General features: G+C 35.5%; 1 protein-coding gene across 7 annotated transcripts in view; it reads right to left on the bottom strand.

Annotated features, from left to right (window-relative positions):
* Lcor (ligand dependent nuclear receptor corepressor) overlaps positions 1-20917 on the bottom strand; it is a 125350-nt gene that overhangs the window by 88078 nt on the left and 16355 nt on the right. Inside the window, exon 1 of one of the 7 annotated variants that reach the window (XM_076834160.1) lies at positions 1190-1272. The exons of the other annotated variants lie outside the window; for them this stretch is intronic. The gene's annotated coding sequence lies outside the window, so the exon portion shown is untranslated. Of the gene's footprint in view, positions 1-1189; positions 1273-20917 lie in introns of those variants that run through there. 7 annotated transcript variants of the gene reach the window in all.

Genomic DNA, 20917 nt, shown 5'->3' with positions numbered 1-20917 from the left:
TTAGGGCAAGCAGGGATGGGGAGATGACCATCTTTATTTAAAATCATTAAGGGGAACATATATCAAGAAATATTAGAAAAGGACATCCTTTTAACAAAGACATAGAATAAATTTTAAAGTATCCAAATGTTAAAACTTTAAGCAGAGCCTAATCAACACAAATTCACTCCCCCAAAAGAATCAAAATAATGTATTTTTGAACTAACATTCTAATACTAAGAGAAACAAATGACAAGTCAACAAACTATTAAGAATGCCATTTTAAAAAGATCTGATTTACTAAGCTCAAAACACAGTGAGTCCAATTCTTAAAGCTTTATAATACTGTGCAGATATTCAAATGAGTTGTGATATTCTAAGTAACTGTAAAGCATGTGTTCCTTTAAATTAATTACTGAAGCCAGGTGTGTAGGGCAGGCCTGTAATCCCAGAGGCTTGAGAGGTTGAGGCAGGAAGATTTGCATTCAAAGGCAGTCTCAGCAACTTAGCAAGGCCCTAAGCAACTCAGCAATACCCTTTCTCTAAATAAAACATTAAAAAGGGCTGGGGATGTGCCTCAGTTTTTAATCACTCTGGGTTCAATTCCGGGTACCCCCCCCAAAAAAAAATCAAAATAATGTAATATGATTTCAAGTTGTTTTCCCACCAAGTCTATAAAGATTTACAAAAAATTTCCTGTTGAACAGTGACAGATTTCTAGGTGGGACCAAACTACTCAGGTAACATATGCCAAAATAACTTAAAAGTTCTGAAACTACAAAAATATCTGGATATATTGGATAAAAACTATATATGCACACATATCACCCCCAAATACACATATTCAATGCATTGCTAAGCTCAAAAGGTAGGTGGAAAATTCCTCAAGTAAAAGAAATGAAGAAGAATCTGGAAGGCACAGCTCAGTGTGCTGATACACTGAGATTATATATGGATAAGCTAGGAACTAGGAACTCAGGTTTTAACACTCATGCAGAGATACAAGAGGTGCCTTAGGAAGCTGAAACAGACTCTTAGAAAAGCCAGGATCCTAGAACAATGTTACCTAAAAGTGTGCCATGTTAGCAACTGGCACTTGGTTTCCTAGAAATGCAAACTCCTGGACCCATACTCAGACCTACTGAGTCAGTATTTTTGGAAATGGGCTCAGCAATCTTAAAGAAGCTATCTGGGTGATTCATATACTTACTTAAGTTTGAAAAGTGTTGTCCCAGAAACACAGCTCCCTTAGGTGCAGAAAGGATTGAATGTAGGTGGAAAACTGCTATCCACTGACAAAACAGATTATTTTGTTGCTTCTCCTAAGTAGAGAAAAATGAAGTTTTCCTGAAGAAACTGAAGCCCTTTACTTGTGCCTTATGTAAGTTTCAGAATCCAAATACATACTACTTCAGCAGTTTTCAAAATGTTTTGGTTCCAAGATTTCTTAAAACTCTCCAAAATTATTGAGGCCCCTAAAGAGTTTTTGTTTATTTGAGTATTATCTCCTGCTATTTGCTGTGTTTGGAATTTAAAAAGAAAAATTTAAAACCCCCAAAACACAAGAGTCACAATATATGACCCCCAAATACACATTCAATGTGCTACACTTTGAGAATCACTCCACTATCTGAACTATCTAAGAACTCCTAACTCTAAACATAACATAAAGTTGGCCCCTTATGTTACCAAGTAGATGGAGGGTGGCTAATAAGACATTAGCTCTTAGAATCTGCTCACATAGTATTTCTATGGGGGTTGAAGGGAGAGACATTTGGTAAAACACAACCCTCCAATTAAAAAACAAAAACTAAAATTTACAGAGAACAATTCATCATAGCGATAGAAAACAACAAACAGAACTACCAAGAACTTAATGTTATAATTCTATAAATTTATAATTATTATTAAAAACATTATATATTTAATAGTATAGCATATTAATATGTTTTGAAATCACACGTTATATGGGTATACTTTCTTTTTGAGGTGATGAGGATCAAACCCAAGGCCTGAGAGTGCTAGGCAAGGGCTCTACCACTGACCTACATCCCCAGGCTAGATTCCACATTTTTTAATATATTTTTTTTAATTGTAGTTGGACACATACCTTTATTTATTTATTTGTTTGTTTGTTTGTTTATTTTTCTGTGGTGTTGAGGATCGAACCCAGTGCCTCATGCATGCTAGGCAAGCTCTATGCCACTAAGCTACAGCCCCAGACCTCCACATTTCTTAACCTTTAAGAAACTCTTCTATAGATTCAGCCATTCTACAATGTACACATATATCAAAACATGTTGTATGCCACAAATACATGCAATTTTCATAAACTATAATATGTAATAATTAATTTAAAAATAAACTACCACTTCAGAGAATGAGAAGACAAAGCAGAAAGTGGGAGACTATACTGCAGAAGATACCTGATAAAGGACTGTTATTCAAAATAATACATTAAAATAAAAAAAAAAAAAAAACAATCCAATGCAAATGGGCAAAAGACTTTTAACAGACACCTAAAAAAGAAAACATATGGATGGCAAATAAGTATATGAAGAGTTCAACATCACGTATCAGTAAGGAATTACAAATTTTAAAAAATGAGATTCTACCACACACTTTTTAGAATGGGCAGAATATAGACATCAAATGTTGATGAGGATATAGGGCAATAAGAACTCTAATTCATTATTGCTGGGAATGATAAATAGTAGTCACCATGGAGGACAGTTTAGCAGTTCCTTATAAAATTATACATACTCTTATCATACAATCCAGCATCACACTTTTGGTATTTACCCAAATGAATTAAAAACATACCCACATAAAAACCTGCAAATGCATGTTTATAGCAGCTTTATTCGTAACTGTAAAAACCTAGTAGCAACCAAGATGTCCTTCAGGAAGTGAAAAAACAAACTGCGGTATATCCAAACAATAAAATATTATTTACTGCTAAAAAAAAAATGAGCCCTTGTGTCATGAAAAGGCACAGAGGAAATTTAAATGAATATTACTAACTGAAAGAAGTCAATCTGAAAAGACTACATACTGTGTTTCTAACTGCATAAAACTCTGGAGACAGTAAAAGATCAATGGTTGTCAAGAGTAGTGGGAGGGAGATGAACTGGCAGAGTACAGAGGATTATTTTAGAGCACTAAAATACTTGAATGATGATATATGTATGATACACACACACACACACACACACACACACACACACACTCACACACTCACAGAATGCATACACAGAGTGAACCCTAATGTAAATAATAGACTTTGGATAAGAGTGATGTGTCAATGTAGGTTCATCAACTAAAAAAATGTACCACTGATATGGGGTATTCAAAGAGTGGAAGCTGCACTTGTGTGGGGACGGTGGCATATAGGAATGCTATACTTTCTGCTCAATTTTGCTATGTCCCTAAAATCATTCTGAAAAAAAATAATTTTTAAAAACTTGTAAAGTATTATACTCAAAGAAAAATATCAACAATTTTCTGAAAAATTGTTAAAATATTCCTCTCTCTCAATATTTCTGAATTAGGCTGGCTTTTCTTCACATACTTCAACCAAAATAATATATGGAAGAGCTGAATGAAAAAACAGATATATAAGGATCCAGTCATCTTCTATTAACTTAGACATTAAACAAATTTGCAAAAATGTAAAAACAGTGGCCCTTTTATAAATTCTTTTTTGTTTTGGGAAACAATGATTTTCATGAAAATGCTGTTTAAGTGTAACGAGTTAATTGTTATTTTCAAATAAATTGTTAGTCAAATAATTCCTCAAAGTGCCAATTTTTAAAGGGTCCTCAGACCAAAATAGACTGAGAACTACTTCTCTAGGACTCAAAACTCAAACCAAGGCTGGGTGCACATATTCGTAATTTCAGTGACAGGAGCCTGAAGCAGGAAGATTAAGTTTGATGCCAATCATAGGAACTTAGCAAGATCCTGTCTCAAAATAAAAAATAAAAAGGGCTGAGATGTAGCTCAGTGGTAGAGTGCTCCTGGATTCAATCCCCAGTGTGTGGGATAAGGGGTAAATAAAAATAAAACTCAATCCAACAGCAACAGCAGGAGGCTACAAGACAGAACTCAGCACAAAGACAATAATTAAATCATGCTATTCATAGAAATTACCAAATACTGAAAATGGTTTTTTAAAAAAAGGAAAATGTCAGATAATAGTTTTTAAAAGGTTCATTTCTATCATAAGAATCTATAAAATATCACAGTACTGGTTAATATTCTCAACCGAAGTGCCATTGCTTCGTATCACAACAGAAAAGTATACTTCATATCTGTAATATACTATATTCATAAAGAAATATCATTTTATATTCCATACTAAATATACAATAGTTGCTAAGATTCATTAAACTGTTTTTTAAAACTCGACACTATTTTATCTAATTTTTCCAACAAGATAGGTACTAAAACTATCTCCTATTTAACAGTTCAATGAGGTCACGCAGCAAAAAGAGATTTTGAGATTCAAATCTGAGTGCCTTCCCCTGAATAAACCTTTTCTATAAAAGACCAGATAGTATTTCAGATGTTGCCAGCCACATACAATCTGTCTCTACTATTCTTTTTTTAAACAGCTCTTTATTTTTTAAAAAATCATCCTTAGCTCTTGAAGCTCCCAAAAAGAGATGACTGCCCAAATCAGCCTTTCTTAATCAGGTTGCCAGAGAGAATTAAGCTCAAATACCTGCAGGCATTTGCTGTATACAAAGAATTTACTTTTCTCCTATACATTCTAAATAGTATTACTTATGTGATCACTGGAAGAATTAATATTCAAATAATCTGTGTTGACTTGCATTCAATATAAGAAGTAAACACAAACTACAGTATCTGGACTACAAGAAAAAAGGGGTTTGTTTTGGTTCGGATTTAACTGTATTGATGACTCACTAATGCCTACAACAAGAAAGACAACACAGTGTTGCTCTGAGCTTACATGGTCCCTGTTAAGAATATTAGATGCTAAAAAAGATGGCCTTAAAATATTTGCTGAATGCTGCAAAACCACTGTTACCTTTTAAAGTCTGACTATGCCCTCCAGGAAAAAAACAAATGATAGAAACACTTTGCAAAGTTGTAGCATTTCAAACCCACAGCTCTAAAGGTCACTGAGATTATTAAAGAGAAATGTGAACTAAAAAGCTACACTCCCTTTAGGGTAAGGTCAGTTTAAGCCAAACAGAGCAAAACCAATACCTGAATGCAAAAAGGCCACTAGGTTCCTAAGGATTTTCAATATTAATGGCGAAGCAACTAAAGCAACATTAAAAAGGAGAAGATAATCACATGCTGTGAAAAGATGTTTCAGTCAATGTCAGACCTCATATATAATGGTGGTTCTATAAGATAATATCACTTTTGATGTTACAGCCATTTTAGTTTCTATAAGAACACAATGATGTTCACACAACAATGAAATTACTAACAATGCATTTTTCAGAAGATATCCCCATTGTAGAACAACATACAACTTTACACAGAGTGCATAGAACATCATCAAGTTCACAAATCCCAAACCAATGCTTTCTGCAACATGCCAGACACGTAAACAGAATCATAAGGATATACTACTAGTAGTTACTTTCCAACTTAGATAACCAGAAAGTCTCATACAAAACCCTTCCCAGGGCTGGGAGTATGGTTCAGGGGTATAGCATTTACCAGCTGTGGGTTTGATTTCCCAGTTTTGAGGGAGGCGGGGTGATCCTGCCTAGGTTAAAAGCACCTCCAGATACAATTTCCACAGCTTTCATATCAGCAATAGCAGTCATACTGTTCATTTTTATATTATGAAAATAACACTTATTTTCTTAAAGTTATGGAAATACCCATGAGTTACAACCTCTCTGTGAGTAAATGACTTGGAAATAAGTTTCTGATATTATTCTCCATTCATGACCACAATAAAGTCACAGGGAATTAAAAAAAGGAAAAGCACTATTGCATAGTAGTTTAGAACACAAACTCTGAAACCAAGCTGTTATAGGTTTGACTCATAATTTGTAGGTTTGACTCTTAATTCTACCTTTCCTAGATGTGTGACCTTGAACAACTTCCTTAATTCCTCTGCTTCATCTGTAACACAGGTGTGGGAAGAATAAACCTACTTTAATAAGGTTTTTATGAGATTTAAATACATTGATATTTGGAAAATTAGGTAAAACAACCCCTGGCACAGAGTGAGAGCTGTGTACACACATAAATGGGAAACTAAAACCAAAACAATACAAAACTTCCACAAATAGCATAGAAATAACATCAAGCTGATGAAGTGAGAACTCACATGGTTACTGAACAAGAGACTGACGATGAAAAGTCCCCTCCTGTCATTTTTCTCCATATCCTTGGTTTATAATATCAGTGCTATATTCACAGTGAGTATCTACTAAATTCTTTATCTTCTCCTTCAAACCTGTTCCACCCAAAGTCTCCCCCTTTTTGGTTAAGGGCAACTAAATTTTCAGTTGCTTGAATCAAAATCGTGAGTTCTCCTTATTTGCTTTCTCTCATTCCCAATAGGAAAATTCTGTTGCATCTACTAATCCTCTACCAATCTAATATATTCATAGTCTTAACTACTTCTCCCCTCTCTACTAGCACATAGATGGAGCAACCTTCATGTCTCACTTGCATGGATGTAACAAAAACTTCCAATTTATTATCTATGCTAATACTCTTGGTTTCTCTACACCTACCACAACTCCTGGCCTATTTTTAATAGAGCTGCTGGTTAGGTTGCTAAAATTAAACCAGATCATTCTGTGTCATTCTCCTGTTGAAAAGCCTACAATACATATGATTTTACTCATAGAAAAAGCGAAAGTACTCACAAGAGGCCGTACAGGTTGAACATCCCTAATGTGAAAACCAAAATTCAAAGCTTTTTGAGCACCAACACCATGCTCAAAAAGTTTTAGATATGGGGGCATTTCAGATTTTGGATTTTCAGATTAAGAATATTCAACAACTGTCTATACAAATGTTCAAAACTGAAAAAAATCAGAAATATGAAACACTGCTGGTCTCAAGCATTTTGGATAAAAATACTTTACATGATCTACCCTCTGTTACTAATTTTTTTTTTCTTGGTACTAGGGATTGAATCCAGGGGCAGTTAACTATTGAGCCATATCCCCAGCCCTTTGTTTTATATATATATATTTTTTTTTATTGTGTATTTATTATTTTTTAAATATGGAATAAAATCAGAGATCTGTAGCAGAAACATAGAGACTATAGATGATAAGGTAACAACATAAGGCAACAAATTATAGTTTTTTTGAAACCAATTTTATATACTAAAGAAGAACTGGGGTGGAGACAATTAAACAAGCAAAAAAGATAAAAAATAATGATGAACGATTATGCACACAGGCACAGGAACATACATACACTATTCCTCAAAAGCTTTGGAGTGATTATGACTCCAAAAGTTAGGGAGATGATCTCACTAAGTTGCTTTAGGGCCTCACTAAGTTACGAACCACCACACCTGGTTCCTGGATTTTTGATACTTCCAATTCAGCTAGCACAACACTCAAAATATTTTACCTTGCAGATTAAATTATTAAGTATGTTTAAATGTTTATTAATCCCTTACACTTCTTTGTGAACTGCCTATTCATTCCCTTCTCCCTATTTCTTGCCTCTTGTCTGTGGGCCATGTTTTCAACTATATAGTTTGAGGAAGGCAGTGGTGGTGATGAAGAATTAAAAAACCTGTTTCTTCTGCTCTTAAACTAGGGCAACTCAGTCCTACTGAACTACTCTCTGCAGGAAAAGGGGCCATACAGGATGAAATTGAGGGAGAAACTCTGTGTTCCGCTTGTGCGAGACATCACACATTTTAATGTCATACAAAACAATCAGTACATGTTGCTCTATGTTTATGCAGTGCCCTGACATCTCACAACAATTTTAAGAGATGAGGGTTTGGGGTACAGAATGTGAGTATAGGAATTCAGCTTCTAAGAAGTGATTGAATGGAGTCTCAAAAAACAAGTATTAAATAAAAAACTGATGAAGAATACTCAAGTAATGGAATAGAGAATGTACAAGAGGTATAAAGTGAAATTACATGATCTGTTTGCTGAATTACAAGCAATTATTATGACTGTTTAGGTCAGTGCCTGGCCTATGAAGTACTATATGAATATTCTAGCTATTTTTATGCTGATATTGGGACGTGGAGATAAACTAGGTAAAATTAAGCAGTAAGCTAAAATATGCCTGAAAAGCCATGTTAAAGTCTGAATTGTGTCCTGAATATTAAGGGGAGCTGATGAAAAATTTCTGAAAGAATAATGGCATAATATCTTAAAAAGTGACAATGACAATTTGAATCAAAGACTAGATGAAATACAAATAGGTGAGAATTGCAAAGAATCTTTAAAAATGATGTAAGTAGAATAAAAACTTTCATAAAATAGAGGAAATCTGCAAATATCCTGCAAGAACCCTTAGCATACTGATCTCTACTAAAAGGCATTAAGTTTAACATGTAGTTATTAGTTATTAACTAATATAATTATTAACGCTTTCCATTTTAGTAAAGACCCACAATCGTGAAGTAATTTTCAACAAGTCTTCCAGGGTCACAAAATGCCCCATGTCCTCTTTTCCACAAGCAAGAGAAGTTGGTGAAAGCGTATGAATGTTCCTTGAGCAACCAGAAGGATATTTTCTAATGTCTCCATGATGCTATTTATCCTCCTCCCATCCTTTAATCCTAGAAGAATATTTTAGTCATTATTCATTGAAGAATTAACACCAAAACAACTTATCTAGCATTGCATGAATTTAAATACAGAATCAATTTTATACAACTATGAAAATTCGGATTAAAACCAAAATATAAGTGGATGCTAACACACAAAAAGAGGGAAGGGGAAGAAGAGAAGTTCTGTCGATTAGATAAAAGGGAATGGAGGGAAGAATAGGAATAAGAAAGACAGTGGAATGAATCTGACATAACTTTCCTATGTACGTATATGAATACACCACAGTGAACCTCACCATCATGTACACCCACAAGACTGGGATCCTAATTAGGATAAGACATACTCCATTTTTTTTTCATTTATTTGCCAATTATTTTTCTATATTCCATGTCTGTATGAATATGTCAAAACAGACTACTGTCATATATAGCTAAAAAGAACAAATAAAGAAAAAAGAAAAATCAGAATATGAATTTCATAAACCTGGATAGCATAAAACAAAAACAAAACTTGGCAATTCAGGGGAGCGATGCTTTCTAAAGTATGCTAAAGGGTCTGGGGCTATAGCTCAGTGGTATAGCATTTGCCCTGCACCTGTGAAGCACTGAGTTTGATCCTCAGCATCACATAAAAATAAATGAACTAAATAACAGTAATGTGTCCATCTACAATTAAAAAAGAAAAAGAAAAAGAATGTTAGAGGGCTGGGGTTGTAGTTCAGTTGGTAGAGTGCTTGCCTAGCACGTGTGAGGCACTGGGTTTGATCCTCAGCACTACAAAAATACAATAAATGTATTGTGTCCATCTACTATTAAAAAAATATTTTAAAAAAGAAGAATGTTAGAATGCTAACTTCCTCACCTTTCAAAGCACAACCATTTTCATAAATTAGAGGAAATCTAAAATTAAAAGTTTAAGCTGAGCACAGTGGCACAATACCTACAGTCCCATTGGAGACTGAGGCAGGAGGATCCCAAGTTCAAGGCCAACCTCAGCCACTGAGCAAGGTCCTGCAACTTAGCAAGACTCTGTCTCAAAATTAAAAATAGAAAGGGCTGAGGATGTGGCTCAGCGATGAAGCACCTCTAGGGACAATTGTCAATACCAAAATAAATAAACAAAATAAAATAAAAAGTTTAAAAAAATGAAAATAACATAGTTTTTTCCCAAATAGTTTTTCTCCATAAACTTAGAGAAAGCTTTCAGAAAATGACTATAGAATTTCTTATTGTAAATTGATTTTTATCTCAAGGTAGAGATGGCTTCAATTTCCCTTTCGGCTAAATTCAAACAGAAATAAGGTTTATTCAAAAAAAAACAAAACAACCAAATAGCATATATAATGTGATTCCTTTTGGGCGGGTGGGGAGGGGGAGTACCAGGGATTGAACTCAGGGCACTCAACCACTGAGTCATATCCCCAGCTCCATTTTGTATTTTATTTAGAGACAGGGACTCACTGAGTTATTTAGGGCCTTGATAAGTTGCTCAGACTGGCTTTGAACTTGCGATCCTCCTGCTTCAGCCTCCTGAGCCGCTGAGATTACTGGTGCACACTACTGGGCCTCCTTTTGTATTCCTAGTTTTCTAACTATCCATCCCTTTACCTGTTACCCTTCTGCTCTTCCTTTTATGTCTCTATATACTGAGAATGTTAACAATGGTAGTTATTTTTTGCATAGAGAATTTGGGATGATTCTGCTTTCATCTAATACTATCCCTACAGCACTTGGTTTTTAAAAATGCACTGTTTTGGACTGGGGATGTGGCTCAAGCGGTAGCGCGCTTGCCTGGCATGCGTGTGGCCCGGGTCCGATCCTCAGCACCATATACAAACAAAAGATGTTGTGTCCGCCGAAAACTAAAAAATAAATATTAAAAAAAAATCTCTCTAAAAAAAAAAAAATGCACTGTTTTAGTAAAAACAACCTCTTTTTTAAAATATCATCTGAAATACCCAAAATAATAGCCCATTCAAAAAACAGTTATACAAAAAGAACATCTTTCCTATGATTCAGAAATTCCAAGGTTATTACTGGTATAAAGAAGAATTCACTGGTACTCACTGAATTAATTCACTGATAATTCACTGGTATTGACAAATCACTGTAATTTGTCAATAATGTTTTTTTTTGTTGTTGTTAATTTAGTTTTGTCTTTAGAGGCAGTGGTGTGTTTTATTTACAAACATCAATGCCTTTGTACCACTGTTGTTAAAAACCCTCACTCAAAGCTGGGCATAGTGGCACACTCTGTAATCCCAGAAGCTTGGGAGGCTGACAGGTGAATCTCAAGTTCAAAGCCAGCCTCAGCAACAGGGAGGCACTAAGCAACTCAGGGAGACCCAGTCTCTAAATAAAATACAAAATAGGGCTAGGGATGTGGCTCAGTGGTCGAGTGCCCCAGAGTTCAATCCCTGGTATCCAAAACCAAAACCAAACAAAAAACCCTCACTCTGTTCAAGTTCACTTTAATTCTTTGGACATTCTTTTAAATATCTCATAGTAACAAAGGTTAAAACTAAAGCTGCTGATACTAAGGTTATCCTGTACAGACCTCTCTGAAATTTCCACAGGTGCAGCAATACGTTTTACTGACACTGCAGCAACAATGTGAAACACATGTGCCCTAACAACAGAATTCATACCTAATGCCAAGTATTTGGACTATAAGACATAGCTGCCTATGAAAGCACAGGTGCACGTAAGTTAGCTACAGACTGTGGAACAACTTCTGGAGGGAAAGCTACAGGGCTAGTTTAGGGGCAGTTCTCATCTCAAGTTTCTTATGGGGTACAGGGTCTTCTTCCATGTGGCATGAACTATTTGGGCCCATGTAGGACTCAACCAGAAGTTAATAAACTTAATGAGGAGATGAGCTGAAGACCATGATTCTGTCCTGACCTTTGTGGAGTGAAGGCATTTTGACTTTGGAAGTGTACCAAATAGTTTTGTTTGTTGTTGTTTTGTAAGATACGGTCCTAAAAGCTGTTCTTTCCTGCCTATAGTATCACTTCATAGTTCAACAATGAATCAAATACTATAGTAATGTCCTTAGGAAATTCCAAATTTTTTTTTTAATTCCTATTCTGATCCTTTAAAAAAAATTTTCAGAGACTTAAAAAACCCGACATTACAGTGATTCCTCCATAGAAAACTATTTCTACCTTTACATTCGTTGAAGAACAAATGTCTTAATGCCTTGAACACAACTGACAAACTTTTTTTTTTTTTAATAACTTTTACAGGAGTTAAAATCTTTGGCCAAGTGCCTATTCAAAGACATGTAATCTCAGACCTTGTGTCTTTCTGTAATATCTCTGATGGCAAGGTGTAAGATACACATGTATCTATCTGATGATTCTGGGCTACAGTGTACAACAACTCAGTGCAAGCACAAAAAGTTTTTTGAAAGATCCTAGAAATAAAATAAAATTTGCATTTGAATATATAAAATTTTGTTTTAGATTCTTTAAAAATGTTTTGGTCAGGCAGAATGGTGGTAATCCCAGCAGCTCAGGAGGCTGAGGAGGGAGGATCACGAGTTCACAGCCAGCCTCAGCAAAAGTGAGGGACTAAGCAACTCAGTGAGACCATGTCTCCAAATAAAATACAAAACAGGACTAGGGATGTGGCTCAATGATCGAGTGCCCCCAAGTTCAACCCCTGGTATCAAAAAAAAAAAATTTTTTTTAAATTAAAATTTTAAAGTATTTTGAGTTCTCAGCTATGGCACAAAAATGGCAGTCAAGAAACATAAAACCATAACTTATAAGACCTTCCCTGCACATATGCCCAGGAATATGATGCCTCAGTTTGAAAAGCATAGTGATACCACTTGCCTCAAGGCAAATGCAGCAGTTTTTCATTTGGTTCATGGTCCACATCTGCTCAATGTCATGTACTTCACAGACTCAGTACAGCCTAAGGAAACCAATTACTACTATCAGTGGCAAAGATTTGTCTTCCAATCTAAGATTCTTCAGTCATTCACAGAAGTTCTAATATGAAGGTAAATCAAGATAAACCACTGGCAATCCCTATGGTGAATCTCTAGCCCAGTTTTTCACTGCTGTAATTCTTAAACTCATGAGCATCTTTGGCTTTAAAACAGAATGACTACAGGAGACTATAGAAGGGGAAAGGGAGGACAAAGCAATAGGATATTCATTTTAAGGGACACAAAACATGATGGGGGGGAATAATTTTACCTTAACAGGAGAAAACTGGAAATAAGTTTTTGAGACCAGGCTTAATATCTATGGAAGACATAACAATTTCAAATAGCACTTATTTTTCAAAACATTAAAAAAACTTGAAATTAGTCTTTGGGATCTGAATAATCTATAAGAACTAGAACATATGAACATTTTTCATATTTTGTCAGAGAGTAGACAATATGAAAAATTTACTCTGATATGGCAAAGTTGTAATATGTCAGTGCATTCTGGGAGAAGACTTTGTTGTTATTATGGCTGTAATTTAGGTTTGGTTTTCTTTCCACTTCTAATTGTTCCTTCTTAAGGTAGAAGTCAAAACTCATGGTTAGGAACCCAGGCAATGAAGTCAGATCCTACACAGATTTAAATATGGGCCTCATCATTCACTAGCTGAGGCTTACTGATGAACAGTGCAGATAAGTCTATGTCCTCATGAAGCATACAGTTCAGTGTCACCTGAATATCTGCTTAAAAAGAATTGAGACGCTAATTTCTATTCACTCAAAAATTAATTCATCTATGCAATAAGCAGTAATGGAATATCCACTAAACCCTAATGATATAATGTTGAACAAGACAGAATCAGTCTCTACTAACAAGAGCCTTGGTCAAAAGCACATAATTAAAAACCATGAGCCTGAGGGTGTAGCTCCTGAGTAGAGAGTGCATTTATCAGGTTAAGGCCATGGGTTCAATCTCAAGCATTCAAAAACAGAACAAAGTGAAAAAATGCTTTGAAAGAAGGTTATACTCACAGAAGAACCTGATCTAATATGATGGGCCAGTCGGTTCTGTGTCAGAGTTATAGAAAATTATACCTTAATTTTGATCTTATGTTTGGAATTTGTTTGGTTCTCTGACAATTATCTAAAATTATTCTCCTTCCTTCCTACTTATCTATTTAGTCAGGGTCTCACTATGTTGCCCAGGCTGACCTCAAACTTGTGATCCTCCTGCCTCAGCTTCCTGAGCACCCAGGACTATAGCTGTGCATCCCCAGTCCAATAACTATTTTATTTTTTTAAAAAAGCATGGTAGAAAGCTCAGCATAATTAAGATAGATACCCAGGCTCACTAAACCGTAGTGTAGACTTAAGGTATAATCTTTACTAAAATTCCAACAGACAATTTTGAAAAACGACAGAGTGATTCTAAAATTTATGTGTAGAAGTCACTAGGGTGTAGCTAACCGTCCTAACTTAAGAAGTGCTTTTAATTATATCTCAATTTAAAATAAGGTTTAAAAAATCACTTCTGTTTGATCTTGAAATAAATGAGAGTAAGAATAACAAAGTACCCACTAAAGAAAACCTTCATAATTCTCAAATGAATGTGTTTCTATGAATTCATAGAAATATCCAGTGCTTAAGTATAACTGTCATTTCTTTCTGCAATGTTTTAACACTATACTCATTCAATGCTCCCCCTCGATATTTCTTATGTCAGTTTTTCTGTTTTTTTTTTTAAGTTAACAAATATGCTACAATTTTTTTAAAAATGAACCTTTATAAAGCATGTTCAAGTGCATCAAGTAGTCAGAGAGGAATATAAATATTTATATAACTCAGAATTTATATAACTTAGAATCTTGAGAAACCAAGGTTTATTTTGTTTTCCCCCCTGCAAACACATGTTAAGCCTCCTGTCTAGGAAAAAAAATCCTTTCTATCCACTATTTTTTCCCTCCTCCTTTCCCTGGTTAGCAAATTCCAACTAATCTATCTATAGATTAGAATTTTTTTTCTCAGAAATTCTGAATGTGTTACACCAACCCCCACCCTCCCAAACAAACACATACAGAGAGAGAGAGAGAGAGAGAGAGAGAGAGAGAAACAATGTCTCCTTTTAGAGCTCTCATCTGGTTCCTCATGTAATTAATATCCATATTTCTCCCATCCATGCAAGCCACAACAGAATCTGTTCTACATAACACTATATCCCTGCATAGTTCCTGATAGCTAGTGTAAATGTTCACAGAACATTGACTCAAAGAATAAATTAAAAATGCAATCCAGTTAGGCCTAATAGTACACATCTATAATCTCAGTTACCTGGGAGGCTGAGGTCAAGGCCAGCGTCAGCAACTTAGAAATACCTTAAAAAATAAATGAAAGAGCTGGGGATGTAGCTCAGTGGTAGAGTGCCTAGGTTCAATGCCCAATACTACAACAAATTAAAAAATAAATTTAGTCTAAATGTTTTTAATAATGTAATAAAACTAAGTCATCTAAACCAAGATTGTTCCCAAACCAAACAAGTGTTTTTCCTTGTTTGACAATCCATTATAAGTGAGTACATCTTTATTTGAGAAAGAACATTTTGAATTAGTATCTATGAGTCATTATCTACTTCCTTGTCAACCTGGCTCTCAGAATATAGGACTGACCTCTATGTCATTAGTTTCTACATGTATTCTTCAGCTCTGCTGATCCCTTCTTAATTTTCACTTTCATTCTTATTACCTTTAATCTCTGCTGTGTATTTTATTAACTGATTCTCCTTTAATTTCTAAGATGTCAAATATAAAGATTTTTTAAAAATAATGTTCATAAACCACTACACTAAGGCAATATTTAATGCTATTATTAGCTGTAGAAACATAACTGCTCAGGGACAGGGGGTTTCAGATCAGAATATAAAAATATGACTACCAGGGCTGGGGATATAGCTCAGTTGGTAGAGTGCATGCCTTGCACACACAAGGCCCTGGGTTCTAATCCCCCGTGCCAAAAATAATAAATATATATATTATATATAATATAATATATATGATATTATATATATCTACTACATAATATAATATATATAATTATATAAATGTATAAATATATATAATTATATAAATATATATATATATATACCAAAATTCCAGAACAAATCTTCCCAACCTTCAGGAAACAAAATACTGACACATAAAGAATCAAGTGCCAAAAAGAACAGACACAATAGGCAGGTCAGAGACAAAAAGAGCACCATGAAAGAAGGCATTTAGCATTTTACAGAACACACTGAACTGTGCTATTTAGGAGTCAAACATTGAGAAATGATGACATCAACTAGGAACATGGCTTCAACTCAACTGTGGCTAAAAACAACAGAAATGTATTATCCTGCAATTCTCAAGGCTAGAATGCAGTAATCAAGGTGCTGGCAGGGCCATGCTCCCTTCCAAAGCTCTATCTAGGGAAGAATCCTTTACCTCTTTCCAGCTTATAGTGACTGCCAGCAATCCTTGGCTTATAGCAATCTGACTCAACTCTAATCTCTGCCTCTCTTCCTTCTGTGTTTGTATCCAGATTTCCTTCTTTATATAAGGACTGTTGGATGAGGGCCTGCCCTACTTAGTCTGACCTCAACTGAAATGAATTGCATCTATGAGCACCCTCTACCCAGAAAGGGTTGCATTTACAGGTACTAGAAGTTAGAACAACATATTTTGGGGGGATACAATTCCACTCATAACATGGTCCAAATCAGTTAACTTCTTCAAAAAGTAGACCTAGATTCCTACATGTAATATCTACAGGTTTTTGCTTTACCTTTATCCACTTCTCTCTTTTTTTTTTAATTTTTAATATTTATTTTTTAGTTTTTGGCGGGCACAACATCCTTGTTTGCATGTGGTGCTAAGGATCGAACCCGGGCCGCACACATTCCAGGCGAGTGCACTACCGCTTGAGCCACATCCCCAGCCCCTATCCACTTCTCTTAAGTGAAGAGCATTCAATTTCCATTTGAAGAAAAAGTTGTTTGAAACAGGTTCCTGTTATGTTCCTCAGGCTGGTCTCAAACTTGTGGGCTCAAATAATCCTCCCACCTTAGCCTCCAAGCAGCTGGGAATACAGGCATGTGCCCTTATGGCCAGCTTTAAGAATTAATTCTTTGCCCCTTCATGCCATAAAAGCTGGCTGATCTTAAGCCCCTTTTCAAAAGCAGGTATCTTTCCCTGGTAAAATCATAGAATCACACTTTACTGGCCAGAAAAGGTCATATGACCCAAGTCTGACCAATAAATCTTCCCATCCTTCCAATTTGGCTGTTGTAATAGGGAATGAGACACATCTCTTTCCAGGATTTTGGACTTTAAGGATGATATAATAAGTCTACAACTGCCACTGACCATCCTTACCATTCATTATACTTGCCAAAGAAAGAATCCCAAAGAAGAAAGAAATGCTTAGAGATGGAGAAAGGAGACATTCTAGATGACACCAAAATCCTGGATACAATCATGTCAGAACATAGCTTTACTCTCTGATCTTCCTAGTTCATACACCAACAAAATCTTTCTGACTTAAACCAATCTAAGTTGGATCTCTGCCACTTATAAAAGATACATATAGGCAAAATTCTACAAAGTGTCATATGGTTAAAAACAGGCCTCAATTTTTTTTTCCCAGTTATTTTCTCAAACTTGGCAACAGATAGAAAGAGCCAGTGAATGAAGAAAGAAGTTTGTAACTATGTCCATGTCCATTTCCTATCCCCTAGGTCATCTCCTATTCAACATTCTAGAATGTAAAAATTACAAATTCATTTATGCTTATTACATTATAGATCTATGAGTTCCTGGCAGCGAAATATAAACAATAAAAGAAATTTTCAGTTATAAAAACTTAAGCATACATACCTAGAAAGGCTTCAAATGCTTTCCCTCAATGACACATCATCATAATCATCCTCAAAAGCACTGACATGCTAATCACTAAAATATTGGCTAGAGTGAGGACAAAGTCATACTGAAATATCTTTCTCACAATTATCACCACTGTAAGGAAATTCATTATCTCATGCTTTATTATGCATGCCTATCACTGTTTATGATTCATTTGATTCTATCTCTAGCACACTACATCACACTCATAACATGACAGAAAGTATCTCTGGACATCTAAAAGCAGCATCAACATACTCACAAGACCATCTAAAGGTTCTTGTCCTGGGGATGTAACAGTGCTTGCTTGCCTACCACATGTAAGGGTCTAGGTTAGATTTCCAACACCCTCGACAATAAATAAATAAATAAATAAATAAACAAATAAATAAATAAATAAATAAATAAAAGCAAAAAATACCTCCTACTTCTTCAGGGGCTGCCCACCTCCAACTTTAATAATTGGACTCTGGAAAATCTCTATCCCTCTCCTTTTTCCATTTGCTGGTACTTCAGAAACCTCCAAATATAACAGTCCCCCTCTTAGCCAATGGATGCTTGAAACTAAGGGGTAGAATTAAACCTATATACAAGAATTGCAATTCTTTAACAGTTGGTCAGATAACCAAGCTACCTATTGAGTGATTAAAGAGCAGATATTTTATACAGCGTGAATACACTGCGGAAAGAGATCATTTGTGTCCCAGGCAGGACAGAGTAGAATAATGGGAGACTTCATTATTACTCAAAAAGGTGTACAACTTAAACTTACAAGTTATTTCTTTAATTTTTTATTTACTACTTGTGGGTAACTGAAATGGTGGAAAGTTAAACTGTAGAAAAAGGGGACTATTATGCTGGGCATGGTGGTACAGGCCTGTAATCCCATGGCTCAGGAGGCTGAGGCAGGAGAATAATAAGTTCAAAGCCAGCATCAGCAAAAGTAAGGCTCTAAGCAACTCAGTGAGACCCTGTCTCTAAATAAAATACAAAATAGGGCTGGGAATGTGGCTCAGTGGTTAAGTGCCCCTGAGTTCAATGCCTGTACCCCACTTTTGGTACCAGGGATTGAACCCAAAGGCACTTAACCACTGAGCCACATCCCCAGTCCTTTTTATTTTGAGACAGGGTCTCAGTAGGTTGTTTGGAGGTGGTTAGGTTGCTGAGGCTGGCTTCAAACCTGCAAACCTTTAGTCTTCCAAGCTTCTGGGATTACAGAGTGTAACACCACACCTGCTACTGTCTTTCCTCTTTTCCTCTTCCTGGCATCTACTCTCACGGCTCCTCCCACCCACCCACCAGGGGTGGATGTGTACTAGAATTGAAACAAGGACTCTTATCACTGAGCACATCCCCAGGCCTTTTTTTTTTTTTTTTTTTCCTTTCCCAGACAAGATGTTGCTAGGTTGCTTAGGGTTTTGCTAAATTGCTAAGACTGGCTTTGAATGTATGATCCTCTTGCCTCAGCCTCTTGAGTTGCTAGGATTACAGGCATGGGCCACCATGCTCAAATATAATGCACATATAATGAACAAAAAAGGAAGATTACACTTTTAATACCCAGTACCTCATAATAATAATAATAATAATAATAATAATAAGGTTTGCATGTCCCAGCCAAGATTTAGAGAAGGATCTAGTATTTGAAATTTTATAAATATCTCAATGGTTTTGTTCAAGTGGCCAGTGCTTTCAAACACTGCTTTTGAAAGAACTGGTACTTTTCTACTAAAAAGTTTTCTAAGTAGTCCTGGGGTAAAAGGGAAAATATTGTGGAGTACTCACTTTCAACAGCCTGAATTTTCATTTTTTTGTAGACGGCAAGATAATCAGCTAAGAAAAAAGCTGAAGTTCATGGGAATTAAAGAACCACTATGATAAACTACAGGGACTGATCAAAAATACATAAAAGAATTCCCAGTGCTGAAAGCCCAGCTAACACTGAACACTGAATTTGTAGTAGCATCATTCCACACAGCTAGTTAGCCATTTACAAAATTAACAGTCTCATAGTAAGATTATTATAAAGATTAAATTACATGTAATAAGGCTGGGGATGTAGCTCAGTGGCAGAGTGCCAGCTTCGCAACTGTAAGGCCCTGGGTTCAAACCCCAACACCACAAAAAGAAACAAATTGCATGTATGTAATAACAAATATAAATGTGAGATAATGGCATACTGGAATTTAAAACTTCAACAGTAATAAAAAGGTACAGGGGATACTTTGGAAATAACCTTGTATTCTACTGTATTTAAAAAATATTCTATTTAAGCTCTACATTTACTTAAATCATGTTTGTTAACATGATATCATAATCAACAGTTAGAACACTGGTTCACTGGTACTTTGTTTAATAAAATATCTTGAGACAGAAGTAACCAAAATTAAAATGAACACCCACATATGCAATGTGTGTGGTGTATATATTTTTAATATCATTTGGTACTCAGAGGTACCTGAATTATTCACTAAAAAAGAAAAGACTGGGCTGAGGTTGTAGCTCAGTGGTGGAGTACTTGCCTAGCATATGTGAGGCCCTAGGTTCAATCCTCAGCATCACATAAAAATAAATATATAAAATAAAATTATTGTGTCCATCCAACTAAAAATGAATGAAAAGAAAGAAAAGGAAGAGAATGCCTGGTAGTATAGTGGTGAGATTGTATTTCTTAGTTACTAAATCTAGTAACTCCTTCGCCTATGCTGTATCTTAAGTAGGCTCCTTTCTGATAGAGTACTATTCCAAGTGAACTATCCTTTCCCATTCCCCAAAGGCCAGAGAATTTGTTTTTCTCACTGTCTGCCTAAAATAAGCTATTCAATTTTTGTTCATTTTACAGAGGTACAAATTCTCTAGAAAAACACAATATTAAAAACATCAACAGGCCAAGTATAGTGGCACATGCTAGTAATACCAGCTACTTAAGAGGCTGAGGCAGGAGGATCATAAGTTCCAAGGCCAGCCTGGGAACTAAAAAGACCCTGTCTCAAAATAAAAAAATAAAAAGAGCCAGCTCAAGTGGTCCCCAAGACCATGAAAAAACAAACAAGCAAACAAAACACTAATAGTCAAAACTTTTGATTTCAAGAGATAAAACTCAACATCATTGGGCTTGAGCAAAAAAAGGCATAGTTATTTGCTCAAGTAGTTTTTTTAAGAGCTCCTTTCATGCTCCACTGGATCCAAGTGCACAGGAGTAATTCTCTCCCCATCTATCATTTCCCATGTTTCATACAATAGCACAGAGCTTCCCTCAGAGATGGGCTCTCCCCACATTGTGGCTACTTCTCACTTACAATT

The sequence above is a fragment of the Callospermophilus lateralis genome, chromosome 15, assembly GCF_048772815.1.
Source record: "Callospermophilus lateralis isolate mCalLat2 chromosome 15, mCalLat2.hap1, whole genome shotgun sequence".
In the NCBI taxonomy this organism is placed as follows: domain Eukaryota; kingdom Metazoa; phylum Chordata; class Mammalia; order Rodentia; family Sciuridae; genus Callospermophilus; species Callospermophilus lateralis.
Note: the sequence above shows the minus strand (reverse complement) of the source record. Positions and strands in the feature narration are given on the sequence as shown.